Source organism: Tiliqua scincoides, chromosome 2, assembly GCF_035046505.1.
Source record: "Tiliqua scincoides isolate rTilSci1 chromosome 2, rTilSci1.hap2, whole genome shotgun sequence".
NCBI lineage: Eukaryota > Metazoa > Chordata > Lepidosauria > Squamata > Scincidae > Tiliqua > Tiliqua scincoides.
Window position 1 is genome coordinate 224057726 of NC_089822.1, and position 16814 is coordinate 224074539.

A 16814-nucleotide genomic window follows, 5' to 3' on the forward strand; every position below is an offset into this window, starting at 1 on the left:
CCTATTATATATAAGTTCAATAACCTATTATATATAAGTTCAATAAAAGAAAATGTTCACTGTCTGCACTTCTTCTCTGGCCATTATTATTCATTTCATATCATGACTATTACTGAAAATAACTTTGTCATGGGGGGGTGCCAAAAATTTATGGGCCCCGGGTACCAAATGACCTTTGTACTCCACTGGTTGTTGCCATGCAGTCCTGTGGGTGGGGTTGGGGTGGGGGGAGTTGGCATTGCAGACCTGTGCCCCAGGGCAACACAGGGGCCAGGTCCGTAACTGCATAGATTGCAACCCATGCATTCCAGGGGCCAATGATGGACTTACCCGGTCCCACTCCCGGGGGAAAGGTCTGTGATGCTGCCTCCCTGTGAGATGCCGCCCCCCTGTGCATGAAGCCACTCCCTGCCTCCAAAGTGTGATGGAGCCTCGCATGACTTTCAGACTGTCTGGGGAAGTGTCCTGAAGCTTCCCTGTGGTCTCAAACTGCACTTCCGGAAAACCAGAAATGCATTTTCCAACCACGTTGGGAGGCTCAGTGAGGCTTCCTGCGCTGCCCTAGCATTGCTCCCGGGCATTTGCCCCATTCACCCAGCGCCAGGTCCGCTGCTGATGGGGGCAGCATTTGTCATAAGAACATAAGAACAGCCCCACTGGATCAGGCCATCTAGTCCAGCTTCCTGTATCTCACAGTGGCCCACCAAATGCCCCAGGGAGCACACCAGATAACAAGAGACCTCATTCTGGTGCCCTCCCTTGCATCCAGCATTCTGACATAGCCCATTTCTAAAATCTGTCATGCTGTCTGAGGTATGAGGAGGTCCTAGGCCAGCCCTGACTGCATTACAATATTACATTATAGCACTATAATGGGAGCAGTATGAATTCTATGCAGATCTTAAAGAGACAGCAGCCCTGAGCAAAAAACTCTAAGTAAATGATTCAGTGGTCCTATTTTCATTAAAGGTCATCTTCATGTAAAGAAAAACTAGGTGGGGGGGGGGAGGAGACTCTGCAAAGCCATACTCTACATAAACTGCTATGGGCTTTCAAGATGCCCCTAATTAAATTAGTTCCTGATTTTAAAAGACTGTCTCTTTCTTTTTGGAACATCTTGTCTCCTCAGAGGACTCCTACAGCTTCCTAGACATTGTTAGAAGAGTGCCATAGTTCTACAGTGTTTCTCCTTTCTGAATTTTGGATCCAGCAAGTCTTGTTAGTTGCCAGCATTTCCTGAGGGCTGTCAGTACAAACAGCGTGCCAGAATGATGTTACCATGGGTTTCCTGTTGAGACACTGATTGATCAAGTGGGAATCAAGGTTCAGAGTTGGGAAAGTGGGAGTTTTGTGCTGAGGCTAAGGTGATTTTTTGGCACCTGACAGAGTTGGTATGCTTAATTGGATGGCTTTCAGAAAGTGTGGAGAGATGAAGAACTTTTGGCAGATATTCTTCCTCAAGGTGGTTTAATGAGGATTTCTGCTGGCAGGTAGACGGTGAAGGTATCATGCCAGTGCTAAAAAGACCAAGAGGTTTTTGTCTCAGAAGGACAGGGTCAGCCATTTTCAGGTTGTGCAGTCTACATACTCAACACCCCAAGTCTCTTCCGAGGGACAAGATAGCTGGTTGCGAACAAAGCCAAAGCCAAGGAGACTCTGTCAAGGTGTTATTCCAGAGTTGTATGTAATCTGGATCGACTTATATATATAAAATATAATAAGATGTGTGTGTGTGTGTGTGTGTGTGTGTGTGTGTGTGTGTGTGTGTGTGTGTGTGAGTTAATGAGGATAAAAGATCCTCAGTCTATTGAGTGGGGAGCCACTTGTCCTTCTAATGTTTATAATATGAGTCTTCTGTAGGGGCACAAAACTATAACAAGGGCACAAAGCGTTCATTCCCACTGTCTTGCAGTTAACCCCCTTGATATGTGCAAATAGTTGAAAAGATCATAAGATTCCAAAGGGTTTGCAGGAGAGAAAAAAGTTCAAACTCCTTTGCAATACCTCAGTTTCCTAAAAAAGTCAGTCTAGGGGGAGAGAGAGTGATCCCTCTCATCTTTGACATGTTTATGTCAAGCCGCAGTTATGACATAAACCACAGAGTTTATTTCAGTGGTGGGCCTGGGGGAGGCAGGGCTGCAAAAGCCCCTGGCACTGCACCTGCACCTGTGGGCCTTGTGGGCGCGGCACCACTGTACCCACCGCACTACCCCTGCCTGCCCTCCAGAGCCGTTCTGCAGCCAGATGAAGACCTGTGTGGCGTTTGGGACTGCTCCAAAAACCTTCTGAGGCCTCCAGAACACTCTTAACACTTATTTCCAGGAAACCCGAAGTACTGTTTAAGAGCATTCTGTAGGTCTCAGAAAGTTTTCGGTCCTAAATGTCATGCAAGGCTCCATGTGGCTAGGTGAGTATCCCGGGAGGGGGTGGCATTGTGGACCTGTGCCACAGGGCGACACAGGGGCCAGGTTTGTACCTGCACAGAATGCAAGTCAAGTTATAGGCATATGCTATATGGCCAAAGCAATGGAGTCATCTGTAGGAGGCATTCTAGAAAAGGAGGCATTCATTTGAGCACAGAAATGAATAAACACAATCTCCCAAACTCACACATGATACACAGGATGGAAAAATGTCCATCTAGTTCACCATTCTCTTTCCAGTAGTGGCCAGTCAGATGCTCCAGAAAAGTTCAAAAGTAGGGAATGAAGTCAGCAGCTCTCCCCTCTTGTATTTTCCTAGCATCTCAAGTCCAGAATTATAACTGAAAATGGAGGCTGGCAGCCCGATCCTGAACCCGGCGGCACGGCCCCGCGCCACTGAGAACAGTTGAAAACGTGCCGTAAGGCATGTTCGCGGGGCTCACTGCTGAGCTGAGCTAGTGTGGGGTGGCGGTGGAGCTTCCGCGGTGTGGTGGTGGATGACACCGCCGGGTTTCGGAATGGCAGGGGTGGGGACAGGGGCGTTCCGGGGAAGAGGGAGACTGGCATGATGTGAGGAGGGGGGCGGGGAGGCCGGTGTGACGTGGGGAGCGGGGTGTGCAGGGGGGCGGACAGGAGGAGGGTCCGTGGAGCTCTGCTTCGCAGAATTCTAGGTGCTCATGAAGGCTACGTGCCTTACACAATCACCTTTACTTTAGTGCTGACCTTTTGGTCACCGCTAAAGAGAGTAGCCCCATTGCGGGACTGTCTCCCTTACTCGGGGGAAGGGGACAAACGTCCCCTACTCCCGAGGTGCCTCCCGCAGTAGCGCGGGAGGCACTGGATTCAGTGGCAGTCCTCGCGGTGCCGCCAAGCTGGGATGCCCTGGGCAGCTCAGGATTTGGCTGCCCGTTAGGATTGGGCTCTTAATTTAGTTACCAATGCTAAAATAGGCTTTGATAGATCTGCCCTCCATGAATGTGTCTCATCCATTTGTCTAATCTCTGACACTTGTGGCAATCTCTACATCTTGTGGTAGTAGATACAACAAGTTGCTTAGGCATTGTGTGGACCGAAATAGGGTCTTTTGTCTGTCTGGAGCCTACTGCCAACCAATTCCGCATAATAACCTTGGATTCTAGTATTATGAAGGAAGGCGACAAATATCAAGGGGGCTGACGGGTGGTTTGGTAGCTGTGGTGTCAATATGCATTTCAACAGCCATGCTTTACAGATGAAAAGAATGGTTTTAAAGTTTGAAAAACAAAATAACAAAGGGATGTAAGCTATGAGTGTCTCCTAGTGTGGGAGAAGCGGAATGATGAGTGGCATTAGAGTCTCTCACCTGCTTAATGACTCTGGGAAACTCTTACCTTTCCTCTTACATTTGCCAATATTTTCTTCACAAATAACATATCAAAGTAATTATTACACTTCTGAAATTGCTGAAGCTCAGCTGCAACGTACCCAGTAATCATGTCATGAGAAGCTTCAATTCTTCATTTTACAGTGCATTATACAACAAAAGACTTATTCCAGCCAATCACTGCTAAGAAAATATGTTAAATAGACTTTTCCCAAGTTCAAATGAAACCGTTATCACCATGCAGGTTGTCAAGTACATTGTCACGGACAACAGGAATTTACCAGTACCCACAAGCTGCAGGGTGGTGTTATTTATTTACTTTTATTATTATTCTCCCCCCTACTATTCTCCAGTGGAGATGAACTCATGCTAGTACCTTATTGGATCTCTGCTGTGTCATAACAACACCTTATTGGCTCTTGGAACTTTATTGCTATATATAAGAGTACAGTAACCAACGAAAAACCAGTGGCCAACTTGATGACGCTCTTACAACTGAATAAAAGTTCTTGTATTAGCTCTGATACATGGAAATGAGAGCAGACTCATACTAACACCTTATTGGTTCCCTGCTGTGTCATAATAACATCTCATTGGCTCTCAGAACAATCAGTTTCATTGGTCAATTCTGAGTTAAGAAAACCTACTTTTTGTTACTTAAGGTAGTTGTGTTTTCCTTGTCTGGTTATCTGGCTATAATATTTGATAGAATACAAATATTTCACTGTGGTTCATTTCATTGCATTCTGCAGTAAATTACCCATTTTATGAGAAATAACATAATGGTATTATTTTAAAATACCAAGATTTTCACAATTTTGGCTAGTAGTGGTGTCACTCCCCCCTGAGTGTGTCACCCGGTGGGGACTGCACTTCCCTAGTGATGCCACTGGTGTGAAGGCAATCACATATATGTTCTGTTCCCAGTGTCTCCATTCCTCTTCCTTCTTTCTGTTGTCACTCTGTACAATGCTGATTGCGCAATGCAAGCAGTGAGAATGGGATTTGTTTGGTCGGGCCTGGGACACAAGAGTCTCCTCCCCGATGTGGGGCATTGGAGGAAGGATGGAAGCTGGGTGGGGTTCTCAAAGGATAAGGCATTGGCACGCAGCTCACTTCCTTGTTTTACTGCTTTTAAAGCTGCATTTGTTTTGTTTTGTTTTTAATTGGCTGAAATGTAATAAACCACTGTGAGTGCCCTCACCAGGAAAAGGAGGGATAGTAAATTATTAAATAAATAAATAAATACCTTGCATCCCAATGGCACAACAACAACATTTGCATAAGGTTCTCAGTCCCCAAAATGGGGAGAGATACTGCAGAGTACGGGCAGGAACAGGGAAAAGCAATGGATGTGGGTGTGAGGAGAGGCATCTCTATTACTTATCTTTGTGTTTAGTTGTCCAAACACATGCACAGACTTTAGGCTGTGGTATCTGAGTGATTTACTTTGTGCAGCGTTTACTTATCAGCTACAAGTTTAAAAGGGGGGGAAACCCTCCTAAGTAGGGAGGAGTAACACGAGGCTGTCACTTTTCCCACTCCTGTGAAATGAAGCGACGCTTCCCCTTTCGAAAATCTCCATTGATCAGTAACGGGAAGGCGACTGTGCCCTTCCTCTCCCCCTCCCCGAATCTTTATTCACTCTGACCGTGTCGCAATTAAATCCGAGAAAGAGGCCGAGACAGCACATTCAAAATCCTCCTGAGAGAATCGCTCTCTGCTCTTTTCTTGCTTTCCATGTTCTGGCTTCTTGTGCAATAGTGATAATCTCTGTCGCTTTGTTGGATCTTCACAATAAACGACTTCTGAGATTGATTAAAAACCCTCTGCTCGGCTCTGGCTCAGCATCGATTTTAACTGTGGCTGCTCTGAGCCTGATGTGCTGTACATCATAGAAATCAGAGATGGAAAAGACCTATTAGGTCCCTCCTGGTTCACCTCCCCCCCTTCCTTCCTTGCTGCATGGGCCAGCAGTTTCTTCTTTTCTTGCCTTATAAATCTACCCCTGTATATCTTGAGTCTGAGCTGAAGTGACTTTTGTTGTTTTCGGAAGAGCATCACTTCTGTGGCCTTATTTCAGCTTTTGGTGAGCCTAAGGAGATTTCCTTAGGGATAGATCTACTTCTTTTTGTGCTACTAATCCTTACTTCTTGGCTCTTTTTAGATTTATTTATTATATTTGTATCATGGTGGTTACTTACATGGAAATCTTAGGCTCTCTCCAGTCGGAAACATGACCCCCTCTTCAGAAACTGAATGCTAGTAGCTGATGAGGTGGTTAGCTGGGCAGAACCACCAGCAACCACTTCCCAGCATTTTAAGGGAGGTAGTGGAAGAAATTTTCATTCTTACTTACGGGTACCGCAAGCAGTAGAGTCCTTTGTTGCTAGAAGCAGCACCACTCGAGTGGACAGTTTCCGACTTTTAAACATACGTTAACAGACGCACGTGGGGGAAAACAATCTCATGTGCTGGGACCCTATGTGGTGGCCAATGGTGAAGCTCATTGGTTTGTTGGAAAATGAGGAGGGAGGGGAGGGTTAAAGGTATAACAACAAGCTTCATAGTGGAGATAATTTAGCAATAATCGGGAAGGGGAATCAAAAGAAAACAATTTAATATTTAATATACCATTAAATATATACCATTTCTGGAACAAAAGACGGTGACTTCTACAGGATAAGAGACTGCAAGTCATGTATCTGTGCGTGTGTGTGCGTGTGTGTGTGTGTGTTACGGCAGCATGAAGAACAGAAAAAGAAAATTAGGGCAATTTCTAAGCTAAACTGAGGAACAGACAACAAGCTTTAACCAACCGGGCAACAGTTTACAGCTCCACTTACCGTTGGAGAAGAGCATTCATACTCCTGGAGATTATCTACAGATGCATGTCTGCTTGCATGTCGTGGCCTCGCTAAATATTTGCAACAAGGCCACACTCTTGGAGTTCATGGACATCTTCATGTATATTACCGGAAACATTTTTTTTTTTTTACCTTTCTTAGATTATTTGGAAAAAAATATGTTTTAAAAATGCTTGTTGTCTTTCTCAGTCATGCCTGATGAAGAAAGGGATTGAATTGGTGGCTGTCTACATAAAAAGTAGGTGCTCTTATACTGACCTACACTCACACCCCAGGAGTGGACCCACAGAAGATCACAGTGGCTATTTCCATGATCTGAAGATTCAGAAGATGCAGTATTTTCTTTAAACCATCTGAGCATTTCAGTGTGTGTCCCCTCCTCATACAGTAACATCAGCAATAGACCCAACTTTCTCTAGCTCTCTAGGTTAAATTTAAAAATAGCAGAAAGATTGATACTAGTAATTCAGAATACATAGGAGAAATTGGAGAGGTTCTCTAGTGGGGAAAAAAAAAATCCTGCCCCTTGTAGTATCTTCACCATATTCCATTTAATGCACCCTTCTGCTCCCCTTCTTGAATCTTCCAAGATCTCAGTCCTTGCAAGACGTAAAAACTGAAATACCTGCATATTGCAATTTTATGATTAGAAACAGCAGACTTCCAAGATAGTCTATCTCTTTTTCCAGCAAACAGGGCCATTCTTCTCATGCAATGCTGTTTTACTTGGTCGGAAACAGCCCGACCGTATGCGGAAGAGGCTTTCTATGAGCAGAAAGGCACCTTTAGATGGAATCCAGTAAATTCCCTTCACAGAAGGGTACTAGCATCCTACCAGGAAGCAGATTCCAACCTTAATGAGTTAACTTATCCCATGCTTCACTTTTTATATAGACATCTGCTCAGCTGACTCTAGTCATTTTAAAATCTTGTTCACAGATGCCAGAAGTAGAGATCACATCTCTTGGGGAACATATCCACATTCCCCCCCCTCTCGTTCTCCAATATATGTGCAGCTTGAACCAATGCCTGTTTACTTGGAAGGAGGTGTCATTTTATTTAATAGGATTTTGTTTCCGCACTGTCCAATGAACACTCGAGACAACAGATATGGGAGAAAGGGCAACTTTATTTCATGTTACCAAGAGAAGCAGAGGCTGAGACCTGCAGCATCCAAGGCAGCGAAAGCCCCTGTGGTGCGGGGAGGGACCTCTGGGCGGTACCAGAAACCTCTGCCCCCAGGCGGGCATGCACCCAACTCCGAGTTGCGCCCCGCTACTGGGACGGCGCATCTCGTCCATGTCTATCCCTTAAGGGGAAGGCAGCCGGACCGCAGACTGCACCACCTCGAGCCGCTGAGCCTCTGAGGTGTGCCCCGCGGTCCCGGCCAGGGCCCCGTCTAGGTCCTCGTGCCCCCAAGCCCCTGAGGACTGAAATAGGGTTCTGCCCTGCCTATGCCGCCTGAAGGTGCATGCCAAAGTCCCATTCACGCCTCCTAACCCGCACCACCTGCCCTCTTAAAGTGACCAATGGCAGTTTGCAAACAGGGGGGGATGTAACCCCCAGGCCCATAAGAGTCTGGGGTAGGCGAAAAAACTGCCTGCCCCTCGGCCAATCTTGGCAGGCAGCAAAAAATTCCTACCCGGCCCCAAACGGCGACCAGTTAAACTCAGACTGCCTCTAGGGCGGGCAGGCGGGTATTCCCACGGTGCCCACGTGCACAAGGAGGAAGAGGGCTGAGTCTCGTCCCCTTTTAAAAGGTCCGGTCTGCTGTGGCTGCCCGACCCAGCCCATTTCCCCTCCCCCTTGGGGAGGGGCTGGACTCTCGTGTCCCGGCCAGGCAAAACAAACTCCGACCACCTCTTTAAATGGGTGATCGGGATACTCCCAAGTAAGCATGCCCAGATGTGCAGCCTTTAGTGGTTGACCTGCAAGAACATTGTTTGCATTCGTTCTGAGACAGCTCCTGTTTCATCGCACATGACAAAGGATGTATCAACTGCTCAGACATCGGTGCATCCAATGCTGATTTACAAGAGTCTTGTCAAGAGGAATGTGAGTTCAACAGTGTAGGTTTAAACAGGACGCAAGAGTAGCAGATTCAAAACTGATCCACAGAGTATATTTTGTAGTTGTTCTGGGGGAGAAGGTTGGAAAAACTGAGTACCAGGTGGCAAGAATTCAGCATTCAATAACCCAAATTGGAAACAGACTGATATCTTCCAACATTTGATAGAAGGAAATTGGTATACTTGGTTGCTAAATGAATGAACTGTTTGTATGTTAGCAAGGGAACAAAGTGAACAAACAGGTTCTCCCAGAGGTTGAGGAAGGAAGGGAAAGAAATAGCTACATCAGAAGGTGATTAAAATGCCAGCATAAATGTACAAATAGGATTCTACATAAGTGAAATGCCATCTTTTCCCTCTGACACATGATCTGTAAGATCAAGCAAGTCCAACCACTTAGGCTACAATCCTGTACACAGTTTCCTGGGAGCAAGTCCCATTGAACTTAATGGGGCTCACTTCTAAGTAGACATGCATAGGATTGTGCTGTTAATGATGTAATGTTCACAGACAGAGTTTGTTGAAGACATCTGGAGATGTAATTTTGATGGCACTCTATATTTACAAAATTATTTTGTTGCCTAAGAGCCCAATCCTGTGGTCTGCGGTGCAGCTTTGCGCCACAAGCCACAGTCACAAATGTGCCATAAGGCATGTTTGTGGGGCTTACTTCTGGGCTCCTGCCAGAGCTAGCCCAGCGCCGGCCGAGCTGGGCTGGTGCGTGGTGGGCGCCAGGGTTCCACGGTTCGGCGGTCTCCTGGATGGCCAGGCTGTGGAATGGGAGGTGGGGGCATGGCCAGGGGCATGGGGGAGGCGTGTCAGGGGGAGGGGGAGAGGCGGATCCACGGAGCCGAGCTCCACAGGATCCAAGGCTCTCGGGCAGGGCTGCTCACCCTCCACGAGTGCCTTTACTTTAGCGGCGACCAAAAGGTTGCCACTAAAGTGAGTAGCCCCATTGCGGGGCTGCTTCCCTTACTTGGGGAAAGTAAGGGATTTCTTACGTACTTCTCCTGAGGAGTCTCCTGCAGTAGTGCGGGAAGTGCAGGATCCGGCGGGAGCCCGCCATGGAGCCGCCAGAACTGGGAGCTCCAGGTAGCTCAGGATTGGGCTGTAAGTTCACAAATGTGTAAGGCTAAATACACACAGGAACGGAGGCCATCTCTTTCTGCTAAGTTCTGAGGTTTGCTGGCTGAAGACAGCGTGAAAAGGACTATTATTTTAGTTCATTTTATTGTTTAACTGTGTGGAAAAAGCTCTTGTAACCCACCCTGTGATCTTGGGGTCAGGTGGGCTAAAAAAGGCAGTCTCAATGTGATCACATACACAGTTGCATCAAGATTCCTTTTATGTTTGATCAACGTGAAGAAGTACATGTGTACATTGGCGAACACTGCACTGAGAACACTGAGAAGCTTAATTCAGTGCTTCTCAAACTTTTAGAGGTTCTACTGGTTGCTGCCTGATTTATAAATGCCAAGGGATGTAGCTATAATGGTGATTGGGCAGCATTGCTCTCCTCTCAAGTAGCAGCTTGTTTAACCCTTGATGCACAGCTTAATCTGCCCTGTCAGTTTCGTGAACCACCAAAAATATGGCCTGTAACGCACCAGTGGGTCATGACCCACAGGGCACAATCCTAACCAACTTTCCAGCACTGACTTAGCCGCAATGCAGCCCCAAGGTAAGATAACAAACATGCCCTTACCTTGAGGAGGCCCCCTTGACTGCCTCCCCACTGCAGGCTGCGGTGCATGCCACATTGGCACAGCTATGTCAGTGCTGGAAAGTTAGTTAGGATTGCACCCACAGTTTGAGAACCGCTGACTTAATTCAATATGTATTATGACTTTGAGATTTTTTTTTTTTTTTTTGGAGGGGGGACATCATTTTATCAATGCACATTGCACATGCACACCAGTAATAAAGAAGGGAAGAGAGACATAAATGCACAGAAAGCTATATTTGCTCCAGCTGTATGATTCATTCACACTTTAAATTGGTGTAGTGCTTTCCAAGTGTGCAAAGCACTTCACATGTACTCATATTGTCCTTATGACAATCTAGCAAGGTTGTATTACTATCTACATGTTATAGTTGGGGAGCTCAGCCTAGGAGGGATTGGCTTACTTAAGGCAGCAGATGAGTTCATGGGAGAGGAAGGATTTGAAAAAGGATAGCCTTGATTTGTAACTCTGTCTCTTTACAACCATGTTACACTAGATCTCAAAAATTAAGAAGCACTCCTAGTGAAACTGGAATCCAGGAGGAGGAGAGAATCACAGGGAAGAGCAAACAATAAAGGAATGACACTGGGAAAATCTGCTCAACTCCAATTATTGGCTCTTATGGTTTTACGAGGACCTTGTTTAATGCTAACTTATTGGCTGAAGAACCAATGCTGTTTTTATTAGCAGTCTGTAAAATGTTTTCAAAAATTACTGAGCCTGGATGGCATTTTTTCTTCTTCAATCACATGGCATTATAACAGATTCAGCTTAATAAATTAAATTTGACAGATGATTAGTCCATAATGTGGTGCAATCACTTCTGGTATTTGAAAGAAAAATGGAAAAATGGACAGGGTATTTAACTCCGACAGATCTGCGGTGTATACGATGAGCAGTGCCTTTCGCCTCAGTGAAATGCCATTAGGACATCAGGGAGGATGCGCAGCATAATTATATCTCCATTCCAAACAGGGTTTTAGTGAACAGAGCATTCTTCCAATGAAAAATAATCCTGGATCAGAATGGAAGCACCTGGAAGGAGATAACATCACTCCATGGGAGCTGATTGTCCCTGGCATTTTCAATCAATTCCTGAACAAAAATATCTTGCAAAATGTGTTACAATTTTCAAAATGTGTGGTATTTTTTTTTTTTTTTTTTTGTAGCAGTGAATACTCATTTTAAAATATATACAGGTGCAGCCTATTTATCCGTGTTAGTTCCGTTCCGTGACTCGGCGTGATTAACAAAAAATTCCATAGAGTTACACAAATACGCTGCAGCCTGACACTTCAGGATGGAAGGAAACTAAGGCAGCTGTTATCAATCCCCTCCCTTCTGCTCCGTACTCAGCCCTCCCCGTTGCCAGCTGCCCAGCTTCTTTCACATGGGATGCTGATCTTTTAAGAGTTCAGCCCTGTGCCTTTCTACTCAGAAGTAAGCCCCATTGTAGTCAACAATTTAACCTACAACCCTCTCCACACTTTCCTGGGAATAAGCCAAGTGTGGAGAGGATTGTAGGCTAAATCTCATGCTTTGCTTGGTGGGAAGGCTTGCTTGTGTCCCTGATGTTTTTGAGTCTGTTGAGAATAGGAGACTAGTACTGCCCAGGTCTATCCCCCACCAACCTGATACAGTGGCACCAACAAAACCTGTGCTGCATGTTACAGTGGGAGAAGTGACCAGATGGCCTGGAGAGGTTAAATAAAAATAATTTTACTTACCTCTTCACAAGCTGCTTGACTCCCAATAGGTCTCCTCAGACCTATAGTAGCTATTTATCTGGTGTAAATCTAAGGAGCTGCGTTGAACAGGGAAAAGATGGATAGGTGTGTGCTACTGCCACTAAAATCTTCCCCTTTCCCATCTCCTCCTGTCCCAGGTTCAGCCTACCCTGATCTTCCCCTGAACAGCCCCCATCATCAACTTACCTGCTCTGTTGCGGGATGGGTGAGCTGGTGGCTCAAGCACAGGACCTCAAGTGCATGACAGCAGCATAATTTTTGCAACACTAGGCTTGGACACATGGCAGTATATAATGCATTGTGTTGCCATAGGCCCTGGGTAGGAATGGGACATTAGGTTGCATTCCTATAACAATTTCCTGGGCATAATCCCCACTGAACACAATGGGATTTACTTCAGAGTAGACATGCAAAGGCTTGCAGTGTAGGTCTTTGCTGTCACTGATTGGCTGGCATGCTACTGACAGCCTACGCAGGAAGAAGAGGTGTGATGCTTGCATGACCCCTCATTGGAATCTATGTTGAAGTTGATGTAGGCATAAACCTGGATGTGTTTGTTTAGTTGGAACCAACTGAAGTTTCTATATGTACAAGCACTATCACAATTGTTACTAAGCATGTGCTAAATACTCATAGTAATAATTACAGTCCCTCACTTACCCAGCACACCTGCTTGTTAGATGTGTGGCCTGCATTAATGGCATCATGGTACTCAAAGCAGTGCCAAACCTAGGCTTGCTAGTTTCAACATGATGGCCATATCATGCCCCCAGTCCATCTCTTAGGACTGTGACTGAGTGTCCAATTCCTCATGCACCTTTGCTCCACATATCACAGTAGATGGCATTACAGTCAACATCACAGCAAATCCAGCCTGCTGAACACAGGTAACCCCACTGTGAGAGAGATTTATTTCATTTTTCTCTCTTCCATGAGTCCAGTTTTAGAAGGAGAATAAAAAGGCTCTTCGTTTTCAACTCAGCCAAGAAAGGTTATATGTTGAGGCATAAGTGGGCATATCAGCCATTGGTGCACCATGGTTTTTATGTACCCATCAATCTGTGTCTGAGGCACACCTCAGAGGCAATTAGAACTTTGAGCTTATGACTTCCATGAAGCTCCTATGTGAAACTGCTCATAGGGTTAGGGAAAGGTTGGGGCTTGTGACAGATTTGTTTGGGAAGAGAGGTCCAGGGGGGAACATCTTAGATTTTGTCAATTTCATGTTGTTATTTAATTATTGCTTCTGGCTCGTGTGTGTGTGTGTGTGTGTGTGTGTGTGTGTGTGTGTGTGTGTGTGTGTGTGTGTGAGAGAGAGAGAGAGAGAGAGAGAGAGAGAGAGAGAGAGAGAGAGAGAGAGATTTTCACAGTTTTGCTGTTGAAATGGCTATTGATTTCTTTTTTAAAAAATCTAAGATTCTTTAGGCAATTATACTGGAGCTGGAAAGAGAATAAATAGGAAAAGGTTGGTCAACCAAAACTTGATTGTCGGTTTGCTGATTGTCAGTTTCTTCTCCAGAGAGCAATGAAATTCAGAATGTAAAGGAGCAGATTTTTGCAGGTTTTGTACAATATCCCTGATGAACCTTTCACTTAACACTTTTGGCAGACCTAAACCTTTTGTTAGAATGCTGAGATTCGGTACTTAGGAGCCTTTCTTTAAAATGTTAAATTTCATAGATGTTGGAAAAAAATGTGCATCTTGTGAACTGCTTTAAAAACAATTGTTTGGAAGCTCTCCTCTGGGTGCCCTTGTCGTCTTGGATGAGAAGGGTGGCAACAAAGGAAAGGGTCTTCTTACTGGGGCACCCTGTTCATGGAATACTCTCTACAGGGACTTTTGCCTGGTGCCTACTATGTCATTTTGGTACCAGGTGAAGATATTGTTATTTCCTTAGGCATTGTGCAGTGCAATCCTATCTTGTGCTGGAACAGACAGATCAAGAGGCTTGTGCTGTATCCAGCGCAAGATAGGGCCCAAACTGGCTCATCCGGAAGTAAGGGGAAACTCTTCCCCTTACCCCCGGGTAAGTCACTGCAGCCACAATGGGTCTCCTCAGACTTGCGCCACCTCAGGAGGTGGCATAATTCCAAGGAGAGCAGAGTGGCTTGCAGATGCTCTGTGCTGCTCAGGAATGGGGGTTAGGATCCAGCATATCTGTAGGGTCCCAGCCTCGCCTCCACCCACCCCCGGGACGCCCCCCCCCGCCCTGGAATGACCAATGCAAGCCTCCTTGCCTGCGGAGGCTGGATTCAGCTTCTGATGGCTGGCGTGCATCCCTGAGCCAGGCCAGCTGACTCTAGAGGAGGCGCAAACATGCTTTACCGTACATTTGCAACCCTTCTGGTTTGGCCCCTGGGCGAGTTTGGATTACACCCTTAATATCTGAATTGTTGTGATAATTTTAACTAAGCTCTTATTGGCTGCCATTTGGGGGGGGGGGTCTGGGAACAGGCAGGGTTTTTTTTGGCTTCAGAGAACTACGGCACTAGGGAGAGACGTTACAAGCCAGGTCTGAACTGCAAGAGAGTTCTGGCTCTTCTAATGATTTGGTATTTTTCTGAAAATGAGTTCATTTCCAGTTTTGAACTTTTGCACCTTCACTTGGGAAATCAATTCAATTCCGAGCGAAGGCGATTCAGTAAGGGCAATCCAGTCCAATTGAGAGTGAGGGCAACGCTTGGCAATAGAAGTGTTTTGCAGAGGAGCACAGGTGCTTAGCCATAGTTTGAATGCATGGCTAGGAGGGAGGATTGTACAGCAATGCTGGTGCTTCACCACTTGCTCCAATGAATTATTTCCACCCGTTCTGGGCATTGCCCTCAATCCACCCCCACCTTCCATGAAAAATGGCCCAAAGAGGAGAACTTGTTGTAAATGGCAAAAGAATACATGAAAAATGCCCCATTTCAACTTAGCACTAGCCTTCTTTATGAGGTGCTCAAGTCACTTCAAAAGGTGATTCTGTGGGTATTGGCTGGTACAGTCCTGTAGAGAACTGTGACCCCTGCTTCTCAGAATCATTGAATTAGCTGTTACTGAGACTGGTGGCAACAGTTTCCAAAGCTTTATGGCATAAGGGCAGCTCAACCATAAAGCATACAGCCAGCTAACTAACGAATCAATAATTGGTATGTGGCACTGTCACATGCGGAACAATTGTGACTTCTCTGCAAGTAAATGCCTGGTTTTACTTTCTCCTTTAAAAAAGAAGAAGAAAAGGATAATATATCTGAGACACCACTGTGACTGTTCTCTGTGAACTGCCCACAGCCCCAGGCATATCCTGCAACTTGTGAAGGAAGGAGGTTGTGGAGAGGAGGGTGTCCTTCTTACCCTTCCCCCAGCTTTTCATTAAAACAAAGCAGCTCCCATCCATTTCTGGGCTCACGCCATTCTCTTCCTGCCCACTGGTGCTCAGGCATTCCTTGCACGTACATGTTTTGCTTTAAAAGTTAGGAGGAGAAAAGACAGAAATGAGAAACCACGTTGCACAGTCCCTGTTGATAAGGTTCAAAGCAGCTGGAGGTGCTTCAGAAGCACATGCAGTCTTCTTTTCTTCCTTCTCCCAGCTGCAGAAAGAACCACATTCTAGGGAGTATACTCCACTTCCTCTTATCTGTCCTTACACATGAGCTAGAGGAAGGAGGGGACAGAAACTGGCCTATGTGGTCTAAACATTCTGCACCCCTCTCAAAATGTCAGCTGTAATCTGCTTTATTCGCACTTGAATTCCAAAATGTATATTTGATTGTCATAATTAAACCACCAGAAGTCACAAGAAACAAGAGGACCTGATTTGAAGCCCAATCCTATGCATGTCTGCTCAGAAGTCCCTTTATAGTCAATGGGGCTTACTCCCTGGCATGTGTGGTTAGGATTGTGGCTTGGTTTTTCTGCAAATACTTCACACTCTGCCCACAATGCTCTGTTACCCCTTGATAACGAGTATTATTCTGCTATTGTCTTTCCCAGTCTCACACCAGAATGACAATTGAATGATGCTGAAAACTATTATTGGAAATAGTTCTATTTAAATCAGTGAGGTTTGATTAATTAAAGAGAGAGACTGTCAGTGGTTCCACACATGTTCTGAATGCAGAAAGTCCTAGATAGCAGCAGGACCATTGCGTCCTTGAAAACTGTGTCCCACTCATAAGTGTCCCGATATTGGATATTTGTGTCCATTTTTTTGGTCTCAGACATAGTTCCAATATATGTATATTTATACTGGATGTGCTTTTTTATTTTTAAAATGCAATGGTAGGGTTAGGGCTGGGATAAGAGGCTTATATAACATGGGGCATGTTGCCCAGTTATCGTTTGTTTGTTGCCCAGTTATCGTGATCGGGACACAATTGACCAGGATGCAATAGTCCAGAATGCCATCATACTGGTTAAGCAATACTACACTGAAACCAAAGAGAGCCGTCACCATCCAGAGTTAAGCATGTAATGATGTTTCTAAATTACTCCCTGAAGTTTTGGAGTTCTGGACTACCTGATTCTATTTCCAAAAAGGAAATAATGCACTGGGAATGTTCCATTGTTCCATCGCCCCCCCCAAAAAAAAAAAATCAGACAACATTGTAAGCGTAACTTGTCACCGCTTCCCATTC